This window comes from Acromyrmex echinatior, chromosome 1 (genome assembly GCF_024713525.1).
Source record: "Acromyrmex echinatior isolate Ae372 chromosome 1, ASM2471352v2, whole genome shotgun sequence".
Lineage (NCBI taxonomy): Eukaryota > Metazoa > Arthropoda > Insecta > Hymenoptera > Formicidae > Acromyrmex > Acromyrmex echinatior.
Genome location: NC_141852.1, coordinates 13,787,333 through 13,801,252, shown reverse-complemented (window position 1 = coordinate 13,801,252; position 13,920 = coordinate 13,787,333). Strand labels below are relative to the sequence as shown.

At 31.9% G+C, this 13,920-nt stretch overlaps 1 protein-coding gene across 3 annotated transcripts in view; it reads right to left on the bottom strand.

The window, feature by feature from the left end:
- LOC105146914 (solute carrier family 41 member 1) overlaps positions 1-13,420 on the bottom strand; it is a 35,523-nt gene extending 22,103 nt beyond the window's left edge. The window contains exons 1-2 of one of the 3 annotated variants that reach the window (XM_087403451.1): positions 12,717-13,416; positions 11,555-12,062 (exon numbers count right to left, since the gene is read on the bottom strand). The gene's annotated coding sequence lies outside the window, so the exon portion shown is untranslated. Of the gene's footprint in view, positions 1-11,554 lie in introns of all 3 variants that reach the window. The other 2 variants (XM_011057558.2, XM_011057557.2) reach the window with 2 other exon arrangements.
- Positions 13,421-13,920: the final 500 nt, after the last annotated feature.

The following is a 13,920-nucleotide window of genomic DNA, read 5'->3' as shown; positions in this document are numbered from 1 at the left end:
CCATTCTTAAATTTTTGAAACCATTCACGATAACTTCTCTCACTTAAGGCAGCCTCACCATATGCTTCTACAAGCAATCGATGAGCCTCAGCTGCAGATTTTCTTCAAATTAAAGAAGTAAATCAAAAATTCCCGCAAATGACGCTTATTCAGCTCAAAACTCGGCATTTTCGCACAAAAAAAAATATATGATGCTAATACAAAATCGCTAGTATTTCAAGGTTATGTTGTTGACAGATGTCCAACCTTACGATATAATGTTTTACATCAGACAATTTTAACCATAGCTTGCTAGTGGCACCGTCAAACTCGTCTTTTGTCAAACGGCGGAAACTTATTTGTACACCTAATAAATCTTCAAATTTCTGTTGTTGCAAATTATATCCATCAATCATATTTAAGAAAAAAAAAAACAAGAATAAGAATACAACCAATATACATATATATATTAGGTGTTGGAATTAATTCGTAGCGTTTTACAAGTGATGGGAAGTACTTTCATTAATGTATTTTTTAATGCTCATGTGAAATAAATAACATTCTTTCATTAAAAAACGCTACGAATTAATTCCAACACCTAATATATCACATAATATATGAAGTATAATCAAAGCTATAGATGTTGGGATAATAAGTTCTTAAATATATTTATCTCAATCATACTGTCGGCCTTGCAACACAATTATTTAACTGAAATAATAATTTTTTATAAATTAATTTTTGATCATCGATTTGATACTACTGGCACATTTAAAATGTAAAGAACTTATTGCTACAAATATTGTAATATATCACACTGACCAAGATAGTTAAGACACCCGCTTGGAAAATAGGGAGGTCCAAAATCAAGTTTGGTAACCGCGTTCCTAACGACACTTGTAACAACGCGCGACTGTTTGTGATTCGCACAAACTTGATGAACAATAACGAGTTAGTTTACTTAGACTATGACTGGTTAACGTGCATACTTGCACGTCTAATTACACAAGTTTCAAGTGACGTGTAAGCTGATAATAAAAAACTTACAGTTTTGGGATATTATTCACTGTCGACTTATGATCCTTCTAACAAGGCGAAGATATCTATTATTTGAGATTCAGCGATCGACACTGTCGATATTGTGTCGTTAACAATACAATTTATTTCTCATGATCGTCTTACAAACTCGATCGAGTTTCTTCCTCATGATCAGATCATAGAAGTAGATTTGTGATATGCTTTTCAGATTCGAATTACAAGAATACGAAATTCAACTCACGAAAATAAAGAAATTTGTCAATTCGATGAGACTGCGAATTTTTCTCGTAATTTTTTCTAGCGCATGTAGTTTACAGTCAAGTAGATGCTCCATCGACTTGGCTGTAAACTTCATGCGCTAGACGCACAAAGTTTACATATCAATCAATTTCATTTAACGTACTGGACAATCCGGCGTTTCATTTGGCGTTTAGTCACAATTCGAGTCCAATGTCTGACAGCTAATAATATGGCAAAGGCAACATTGTCAATTTTACGACGCACTATACCTGTTCATTTACACGTTATCAGCAAGTTCATTATACGCTCATTGTACAACTTCAAGCAACAATAATGCACCGTCATTAAAGTTATTCCGGTAATATTTTTCCCCTTGATCTTGATAGCGCAAAAGATGCTAATTTTATGAATACACATTAAAGTTAAAAAGTATTTCAGCTCAAAACAACGTTTTATTTTTTTCATGTTTTCTAAACGTGCTTTAAACTCCATTTCAGCCAGACATGCTAAACAAGCGATAGCTTATTGGAGTCAATTTGCAGTTAATCTAATTGGGGTCTCACAAATACAGGGTTGGCCATATTCGACGGAAAGATCTGGCAAACACTGTAACTTTTGACAGAGATGTTAGATCGAGTAACGACGTTTCCCATGATTGAAAAAAAAAACATCTTTCCGTCGAATATGGCCAACCCTGTATATAATTTTCGCTAAAGATTCTTCTCTTTAATTATTTGTAATATAAAGCTTTTGTTTACATTTTTTATATCACATAATTTTTAAACTTTTATTTGAAATAAATAGATTAATTAAAGCTTTTAAAGAAAAAAGTAATTTTAAAGTAAAAAGTAATTTTAAAGTAACAAGACTCTGACATTGAAAATACAATTCACAGGTTAAATTTGCTATGAAATACAGCACGATATTTAGTATGGAATTGTTAGTATATATTATATACTTCAGTTAAACAATAAGATTGTCAACTGTTTTAGTTGCATTTGGAGCCATCCTTAGTGAAAATAAAAATAAACTTAATTCTACGCGCGCGCGCTCTCGGATGAAAGTATGTAAATAAGTTACTAATCCTAATCTTTCACATGGATACGTAATCAAATAAAGATATTAAAACAAAGAGGCAAATGAATAGTTTGATTGAAATATAACGATGCAAGATTTTTTTATTCTCAATTACAACAACAAATTATTTGGACCTGAAAAATTGTAGACAATTGTATCTGTATATTTGATATTACGGATACATTAGATGCTATTAGCACTATTTGTACTAATATTTTATGTTTAATAAATGATGAAAACAGAATGATATCAATAGTGTCTATCCGAATACACGCCAGGAGGTTTTAAATTGTGAATAAAAAAAACGTTAAATATTTTATCGATTTACTTAGGAATAGTTTTCATAGCTGACACTGTTAGATATCAAAATTGTTAGATATCAAAAGAACAATGATAAGACAATTCCCTGTGAGCATTTTGTTATTTTTAACTTTCATGTATGTCAAAATATAAATCAATCTATTTCTATGGCTAGTTTCAAAATAAACAGTGTTCATATTAACGTAGGTACTTAGTAAATAATAGATTTAAAGAACACATCAAGTGAAGAGAAAGTCAAATGACGTACTTTGATCAAAACAATGATTTTTGGCTACAAAAATTGACTGTTTATTAACTTTAAGCATAAAAATAAAGTTATCTTGATGACAATTTTGATTTTTTGCTAATGATATATTGAGTAAAAGCAGTGACGACCCATAAAAATAATTAAAAGTAACTCAAATTACGTATAATTTATAATAACATTATGAGCATAATTTAATAGTCTAGTAAAGACAGCTGCAATTATATTGTGAATTACGATTTGATTTTAAAACTATTATAGAAAGAAGAAACTTATTCAAAAAAAGCCAAGAGCGTAAGAACAGAAGTCTTCGACAACAAATAAAAATTCGCAGTCGTATTAGAAGAGTCAGACGATAAAATTACTATTTGTGTTAATATTCTAAAAAGTCAATTAGAAATCAATTAGAAGTCAGAGAATAAATGTTTAAAAAAATAAATGTTTAAATAGTATAAAGGTTATTCACGGTAATATAAAACATTAAAAATAATAATAAATAAATCACAATATAAAGAAGGAACATAAAGAATCAATTTTAATTGTTATTGCGATCAATTTTTACGAAATTCTTATCATATAAAATAATAATAAAATAAACGCTTCGACCTAGAATGACATAATTATTTTTAAGATATTTAAGTAGAATTTTAAATATTAGGATATCTTCATTGAAACGCCAAAGTAGCGTCTAATAATTAGCGTTATTATACAAAATATGGTTAAATACACGTTCATTATGCGCTGGCATCTTAATTTTGTGTGTTGCAATAAATGTCAAAATTGTTTTACTCGCCGTTATGTATGACTTGAGCAGCATCGAATTACTCTCGCCGTTGTTATTTTTTACAATTTGCCTGAATTTATTCAGCGATATAAATGATTACAGTGTTCTGAGAGATCTTGATTTTTTTATTAATCATTAGTTTGTCTTACATAAGATACATCACAATCCTTATATAGAATTTTATATACAGTATCTTTTTAATAATAATAATTGAAAAATCGACTGATATATTACCGATATCTTTCTTTGAATTTAAGAACATTCTTGAGCACCTTAATCAATGTTTCAAGTTTTATTAAGTTCAGTGGGATTTGTTTCAGAAGACGTGACTTTTTAATACGAGTTCGAGTTTCTTTGTTAACGCCCTGTAAGCACAAAATATTCTTAGAATGTTATATGAATAGTATTAAAAAAAAAAATTAAAATATAATATTTTGAGAATATTACATAACATTTTTTAATATTATGGGAATTTTCTATAGATGTTATGTGTCCACTTTACATAACCCCCGTGGTATTATGCCTAAAATATCTCTGAAATATTTTACTAAAATATTTTTATTAATATTAATTATTTATTTATATAAGTACAATTCGAATTCACAATAAGTAACGAAAAGGTTTTATAGGTCTACGTTACATCTTAATGTTTGAATTACATTTGATTTTATGTACAACATATTCAGTTCTACAACTGCGCACCATGTTCAGTTATTTTCTTTAAACATAATCTTAAAGTGAACTGGGATAATAGTTTTACAAATTAAAGTAAATGTTGTATAATATTTTTTAATGTTTATATAACATAACATAAAATAAAATGTTACTTTCAATAATCATACAATAGTTCTAGAAGTGGATATATAACATCCACTAGTATTTCAGGAATATTATTTAACATAATATTATATAATTTTAATAAAATATTGTTAAAACGCGTTATATTTAATATTCAAAGAATATGCCTAAAATATTACTTAATATTAAATAATATTGTGCGCTTATAGGGTGTACGTTGGCATATATCCGGCTAAAAGCAATATTATCTATGCGCATACGTATATATACCTTTCGTGGTTCCTTTTAAAGCGCGATTATGTAAGATTCGCTCTTGACTCGGCAAAGGTCGACATTGAAACCGAGCCTGAATGAAGTGTGTAACTGGAACGCATTCGAATACGCGACGATTTTCCCCAGCAATTTCAATAAAACGGCGTATACCCACATGTAATTTAGTCATGCACGTAGATTCTGCCGTTCGTTAGAGATATCAGATTTTACCGACACCTGATCTCTCGTCGGATCTGCATGTCGCTCGCTTCTCATTTGAGAAAACTGGCGTAATAGCATCACACATTTGCGATTATAATTTGTGTCCGTTCTTTTCATTTGCCTAATTTAATTATAATTTGATGTTTATCAGAATATATTGAAGCCAGAACTGCTTACATTATTATGATATGTACGTAATAGTCTATATTACGTCTATATTATCCCATAAATTGATATTATCGCTCAAGCACAGATGTTTGATAAGACTTTCTTAGGTATCTATTTTTAAAACTGATAATTAGTGCTTGACATTCTTCCTCAGGCTGATTATAAATAGTATAAACAAATAATTATAAATATACTGTAATATATATATATATATATATATATATATATATATATATATATATATATATATATACATCTCTCTCTGATATATCTGATATACATATACGTGCAAATCGATAAAATTCTACACGGAAAGAAAGATTTTGCTGAAGTATCTAAAAATTTAGATAGATATAGATTTTAAAATAATTTGTTGGACTATTAAAACAATTATGAAGGAAACTCAAACAGAATAAGCAATGCTGCAAAAAGTTTTGACATTCCAGCAATCAGTTAGATGACCCAACAAAATTATTTTCAGATCTGTATTTAATTAAATTTTCAGGTACTTCAGTGAGAGAGAGAGAGAGAGAGAGAGAGAGAGAGAGAGAGAGAGAGAGAGAGAGAGAGAGAATCAAAAGCTTATGATAATAAAAGGCCTAGAGAAAATCTGCTACAATATTTGCAGTTTGAATAAGCAATGTTATAGATATCAACAAAGGAGTAATAGTATCTATTGAGTCCAATAGTAATCTATTGAGTTAATAATAACATTTTGTTATTTTTTATTTTCATATCGATATGTCAATTCATCTGTGGTTTTAAAATAAATAACGGTCATATTAACATATGCATTTAGTAAATAATGAACTGAATAGTCAAATTCAATACATTTTCTTGAGTTGATTAATTCCATTGTTTTTGATAAATTAATAGCATATGAATAGATACAGTGATAACCTATTGAATAGATATAGTGGCCTATAAAAATATTATTAAAATAACTCAAATTGGATATAATTTGATATTATAAATTTAACAGTGTAGAGTTACATGCCAGGTGTATCGTTAGTGTAATCTTTGTAGCAGATTTATATGATATAATTGATACTAACTCACTCATGGCTTTCCAAATGCCGATGAATTGCGTATGTTTTTTCAATTAAGATTTCTCACGCGAGGAGTCAATTGATTTAAATGAGTTATCTATCCTGATTAATTATTCACATATTTCGTGACTAATTACGGATCGATTTATTTTATATTATGTCCCAATTAATTACATTTATCTTAAGCCTGCCGCTAAACACAATGCTTGTTTTCCTGCTGGATTCCTAGCTGGATTAGAATTTTGCCATCGTATTGGCTGCGACACTAACATCGTCTCAGCATCCAATACAGTGGCAAGAGTTTATTCTAGCTAGCAATCTAGCAAGAAACAAATCGTGTGCCGTCGGCTTTACTTCAGATTTTTTCCTGAAGCGCAATAAAATAACGTGTCAGTGATGTGACAAATTATGTCAACTAAAAGATAAATTAAAATTATGAAGTGATTTTTAAATCAAAATCTATCAGGTTGAAAAAAATTACACATTAAAGAATTCAAGTCACATCGAGTGTTACATTGCAATTCGAATTTAATTACGTTTAAAAAGTCACGATGATGTATGAAAAGAAAAATTTTGCAGAATATCTAAAAATTTGGCTATAGATTTAAAAATAATTTTGTTGAATTATTAAAATAATTTTGAGATAATATTTTTCGCAATAAATTCTTTAGTGATTTGAAGATGATCAGTGTTAGCATTAGTGATATTAAATTGTTTGTCAATTTAATTTGTGATGTTACATTCTCTAGCTGTATTTAAATAAACACAGTAAAAAAGAAACACAGTAAAAAAAAATACGGTCTTAAAATCTTAAGACTGTGTTTCAAGATCGATAAATAATTGGCGCGTTTGAACTAAAAATTGTAAAAATTCATACAAATGTAAAAATATTATTAAACACCAAGACCAGCGTTGATCGAATATGGTACTCTTGATTCATTTGTGCTTAAAATAATTTTGTAGGCATCTCAAGCATGATGAGCAATGCTGCACAGAGTTTTGACATTCTAGCAACTACTTTGAGCGTTTTATATAATAATTATTTTGATGGTTTAACACAATTATTTTTAGATTTATACCTATCTAAAATTTTAGATATTTCAGCAAAATCATTCTTTTCGCGTAGAAGATCTACTGCGAAGAGCGTTATTCATGAAACACTAGATTTCTTTAATCTGCAAAAAGATGACTTCTAAAGGTGTGGAGGCGGATAATTTCGGAGAACTCGTTAAAATTTTACGCCTCTAACTTACGAGATTTCCAACAGCACGTTGAACAATTCGGCGAATCGCATCCGATACTGAACTTTCTCGTTGTATGCGTATTCTTTTATTATTTACTACCACCCACGTATCGTAAACACGTTGGCGCGGACAACAATAAGAGCATTGCCGAGAGAGCATTACGCAAGCGCTACCTTACACTTGCTTCTTCAATTACGGACCCTTATACCGTATAAATGGCTGCAGTGCTACAGTCGGGTACACAAATAATTCACAGGCCTATGAAAGTTTGTTACAAGTATGCAAATAATCTTCTTTTTTATATATTTTTGCTCGCTGAATACGAATCCGTTGTCCAAAGTTGGCTATTACGTCACAATTTTGAGAAAAATGATGTTAAAGGGAGTCACTTTTTTGGGTTTTTTGACACCGTTTTTTCATAACATTGTGACGTGATAGCTAATTTTTTCAACAGATTTGTGTTCAGCAAGCAAAAATACGTCGGAAATGATAATTCACATTCGTATTACAAGAAAAAGATCAGATTGTATTGGATATGTTATATAAAAAAACCTCTCTTCAAATTACTATATCTCAAAAACAAAAAATTAAATTAAAATGAGATAAAATGCACGTTAAAGCTAAAAGATGATACTTTCATATGACATTAACAAATTTGGAAAAAAATTTGATGCCAGTGTTAACGTTTTAGAAACTTTAGGAATTATCATTTTCTAGCTCTCTGATATCATTTTTCTTAAGTGATAACCAACTTGGAATAAGGAATTCGTATTTAGTGGGTAAAAATACTTTGGAAATGGCTATTTGTAACAAAAAAAAGATCAGATTTAATAGATCTGTGTAATCGAAAATTGAAGAACAGAAGAGAATCATTGCGTGATTAAAGTAAACGCTGTTATCGTAAAGTCTCTATTGATTTTTTGAAGATGGGACAAGTGAAAATGAAGAAAGAAATTCGAGGGAGATAATAAAAAACACAAGTTTTTCGACAATGATTTCTTATTTAAAAGAAATTAAAGTTTCTTAACGTTTATTTCTACCAATGTAAATTAATTTTTTAATTTTGGTTTAAATTTATTTAGAGTGCGGAGATCTATTATTAAAATTGTATAGCTCTTTCTTGAGTAAATAAGATTTGTAAATAATTCATTAATTCATTGTATTCTTTGTCTCAAAATGACACGATTTCAACATCATTACAAGGCTTTCTAGTCTTATAAAGATAAACTTATTCTTCATTTTTCTTAATTGTTAGAATTAGAAAAATATAAAATGTAAGTTATAAATTGAGATTAAAGTTGATCTACATTGAAATAAAACATTAGACTGCAATTCAAATTGAAACGTTAACGAACGTCTCGCTAATTGATCAAGGCCGTCTCGCAATTGTGTTCTCTAATGTTGTGACTCTCTGCATATGACAAGATGATAGTGGCGGTTATTTCGATAACAGATTAAACAGATGCGCAGCCACCGGCGTCTGTTTGAACGGGACTCGTGGCCGGTTTACGCAAAGCGTTATCGCGTGCAATTTGAGAGGAGTACTCCTCTAACAATAAGTAGTGGACCACACGCAAGTGATTCGGCGCTCTCGAGACGTCGTCGCGATATTTTTACACTAACGTCTCTCGGTCAGGCTCTTTATCGTCTCTTTGCACTACGTTAAGAAACTAAATTTTCCGCCACCACTTCGCGCTTGTGATCATTTCTTGTCAAAACATGGAAACGCGTCGATACTTTTTTCAATTTTAAAAACATAAATAATTGACATGATTGTCTTGTTATATCACATCTTTGCTTCAAAAGTGATACAATTTAAAAAATCGAAAAATTACGAAAATTTCATTTTTTAAACAATATCATTTTTAAATAGACTAAAAAATATTTTGTACTTGCGTTAACATTGTGCTGTTAAAACTATTCCTGTTAATATTATATTGAATTTTTAACATAAAATTTCTGTTTAAATTTCTTGGAGTAAAATCTCATTCTAAAAGAATTAAAATACTGTCACTATTGAAAAAGAGTAAAAAATTTGCATTTTCTATTGCAATTTCTATTTTTGAAGTAAGTTTCACTCCAAATGAAAGAAATTTTAGAAAATAGAGTGAAAATTTGCTACTCTTATTCAGGAGTGCAAATTTTTTTACTCCTTTTCAATTGTGGCAGTATTTTACTCTTTTGGAGTGAAATTTTACTCTAAGAAATTTAGAGAGTAGGTATTAATTTAATATAATGTAATTACGTATGTTATTTTTTGTGAATATTTTATGTTAAATTGATGTTTAATTCTTAATGTTAAAATAACACAATTTATAGTAAGTGGACAAATAACATAAATATTGTAATTTTAAAATGTAAATTCTAAGATAAGTGAGTAAAAAAAAGATGTTCATGTTAATTTTAATGCACTTTAAATATTAATTTCTCTGAAGAAATATGATCCCACAATTTGTTTTTAAATTGTATTAGAGTGTTATATTTTTTAATGTTTATTTTTATATAATGTGTTACATTTTAATATATTCATCTTCTGTTAAATTGATTGAAATAATTTAGCTGGAAAAAATTTTCCAACTGTAAAGCAAGGATGTGACGATAAAATAGTTTTACAAGCACATTTTACATTCTTTTGCGAGACTGTCTTTTTAATTCCACTGATTCCACTTAACATATGTATTTATCCAGTAGTAGAAGCAAAAGATTTTTGCTCTTATCTAATATCAGGATAATTTTCTTTGCTGCTAGAGTAAACATTCAGGCATTCAAAAAACATCCGCAAATATTATTAGATATATTTTATAACGATTAATGTTATAATGTCTTTCAATAGTTTTCATTTGGATGCACTCAGTGCGCAGTAGTGCACATTAGAAGTCTGTTAAAGCTATCGTACATAAATTAACGTAAAAATGTGTATTTAATATAAATACATATAAAAATGGAGGATTACACCAGGAAATCCTCAATACATTTTATTGTACTATTAAGTAAAATCTGTATTATATAATTCGAAATATTTTACTTTTACACGGATTAAATGTATAACGGTTTTAATATGCACTAGTGCGTCCAACCGCAATCACTATTATTAAAAAATTCTCTGAGAATTTTCAGATTTTTCAGTAGTAATTTTGTTCAAAATTCCAGGTAAAAGATTAAAGAACTTTTTAATGCAATTTTGTGAAATATAATAAATTGCAAGAAACACAAACGAACTATATATTGAAAATTAGTAGACAGAGATTTTTACAACACTATATCTATATTTTCTACAACTGGAGCTGCGAAACCTGTAGGATAGTATAGAAGGCTGAGTAAACCTGGTTTACTATAATATAGTATTAGTGAGTTACTCTATTGTGTTAATTGATCGTCTTTTACTGTTACTTTGACTTTTTTACAAAAACGAGACATATATATGAGAATGTTCACACGTGAATATACGCGAATTTATTGCTAATTGTCAATAGTATTTTGCATTGTTAAAAAGAAATATGATTAAAGTAGCAATGTTTTCAGAAAGAGATAAAATTTAAATTTAAAAGTAAAATTTCAAAAATTTCCTTAAATTCCGATAAAATTCCATGAAAATCCTTAATAGGTTTTCAAGAATAAAAAAGAAAAATTCCTCTAAAAATTCCAAGTTTTCCAGGTTTTTAGGTAGATAGTTTCGAATAGCGCTCAATCGAACGCACGATTAAGCGCGTCTCCAAACCTGTGCCTTTTATTTTTTTTCATTATTACATGCGTAAGAAAAAGATCCTAAATCGATAATCATGAATCGCGGAGGAGACATTTTCCTGGTTTTCCAAGCTCCGTTTTCACGTTTCGCATCGCGACATTTTTCCGCCGACGAGGCCCGCAAACCGCTCTCCGGGCGACGCGAGCGCCTAAGCGCTTCCGTAACATATTCGCAGATTGATAAATTACTCCACGTGTTTAAGTTCGACCATGACGGGCAATAACTTAACATACGCTCTGATACCTCGTCTCTCCCGGTGTATCTTATCCCACCGGTCATCTCGCTCGCTCGCTCGTCGCGATTATTTTATTATTTTCCTCGGCGCGGCGGGATGGGAATTGTACGTGCGATATATTCTACAGGTGCGGAAATCTTCTCCGTCGTTATACTTACACGTTGGTCAGCTGTTCCGGATGACGATGCGCTTGCTCGTCGTCCTGATGGAGGATCCTGCGGTGCCGCTCTGCATTCCGGCGGTTGCGCACGTAATGGCACTCATTCGATTTCCGCACGATGGTCCATGCGGAGGAAATGCGGAGGAGATGCAGAGGAGATGCCGCCGTGCGTCAAATCTTCGCTGGGCCGAACTTTCTTATCCCGCGTAATTTCTCTTAATTTTTTTTTATCAACGAGATGAATCGAGCACCCCGTCTTTTTGCGCGCGATCAATTTCAAAAAAGGAATCTTCCACGCGAGCGCGAGCGTGGATCAACGAGATCGGAATGCAGACGTATAAATTACGAGGATCGTTCAGAACAAGTTATCAACTAAATCCGGCGCGGAGACGAATGAGCTACTAGCGGGAAGCAAGCTAGGCGACGAAAGTTCGTGGGGCCGCTATTTGATTCGGCATTAAGTCCGTAATTATATATATTATAAATACTGATGCCTCTTACGTGTTCTGAAACCGTTATCATACGTGTCGATTATTTCACACTCGTTATCGGTCGTTTCTCGATGCTTATCGTTCGATGGAAATTTTTCCAGAATGATAACGGTTTATGAAAAAGTTGCGAAAAAGAAAAGGTGAAAGAGAGGTTCAGAAATCCCAGCGGAAGGTGTCACGCGCGGGGACCAAAACTGACTTAATTTCCGAGAGTTCAGAAATAGTAACCCCCATCAGCTACAATTCAGCGATTATAAAAGTAGCTCAGGGTCGAATTAAAAGGTACGACTGTCCAGCCGTGCTTCTTCGTGACCCCTTTCTGAATGAAAAATAAAACGAGCGTACGCATCCAAGCCTCGCATGGGGAAAGAGGGAGGGAAAGAAGAGCGCAAAAGTTCTCTTTGTTCTTGATCACTAGAGCTCCTTCCGAGCTGTTTGTTACTTTTGTACTGTAGTTTAATGCTAATCTTAGCCTCCGACTGCTCGGATGAGATTTCTTTGTCTTTGTAAATTTATCATTTACTTCTACTTTATTATATTTTACTTTCAATTAATTTTATTTTGATTTTATTTATTTTTTATTATTTTCTACGGACCGCTTGGAGTTCACAAGAGCTTGGAGTTTCGAGAGCTTCTTTTCACGTCTACGGCATTGAGAATCGAACTCACCGGGATTAGAAAGCGTTTCCAAGAGCCCTGAAAGTTACGCGACTTCTGAGTCGGAGTAATCGCGCTCTTTTCGCGGTCACTCGCTACCCCTTTTACGCGCGACAACGCACGACGGCAGATAAGATCTGTGAGAGACGCGCCGCGTACACCGAGATCGGCGCGATAGTTGGCACTGACAGATGAAACTATTTCATTCACAGCCGTCGTCGCCGTCGTCGGGCTTGACCGCGCGAGTCGTCGTCGTCGACGGGCTTGACCGCGCGAATCGCCGCCGTCGTGCGTGTGTGCGTGTTAACGCGGCTCCCGTGCACGTGCACGTACGCGCGAATACGGCGACGTGGATGAATGAACCAGCGCGCATACACACGCATACGCACGTACAAACGTACACAACGAAGGAACGCGCGATTACGGTGTAGGTGGTTACGAGCGTGAACGAGCGGGAGGATGTGCAACGGGGCTTTAAACGAGCGCGGCCGAGAAGACGTGCGGGTCCTCCTGGTGCACGCGTACCTTTATTATGCGTAAATTGGAAAAATATTCACGAGCAGAACCGATCACCATAACGTCAAAATGACGGTAAAATGAATCATTACTGATCAAAAAGTGACTTTTAATATAGAGTCCATTTTGGAACCATTTTTGATGTGATAATTTTTTAGTCTGTTTGGGTTATTGCAAAACTCACCGAGTTTTCATCCGACAGGCAAGACATCACGGAGAAAAATAATTTCGCTATGAACGTAAAAAATTTGCAAAATTATTTTTATTGTTAAATTTGTTTGCTGTTTAGCAAATAAATTTGCATATTTAACAAATTTTTATATTTGTTGTAAATAATTTTTGTAGCGAGTAGAAAAAAATAGGTATTTGTTACTGCAAATAATTTTGTGATCTTTATATTTGCAAATAGCATTTGCCATTTGTATCATAGCATAGGATTAGCGTTCATAGCAAATTTTTACTCTCTGATCCTTAAGTAAAAAACGAATTTTACGTAAAATCGAATGAATAATATAACATCAATATCAACTAAATTTGAAACAATTAAATTATAATGCAATGTAGATTGCAAACATAGTCTGTAAAATAATAAATCTGTCTGTAACCCTTGACATTTCCACTTTCGTTATCCGTTATAAATATAGCGGCACACGCATTCAATACTTAAAATATTAATAATGATACTATTAGAGTACTTAAA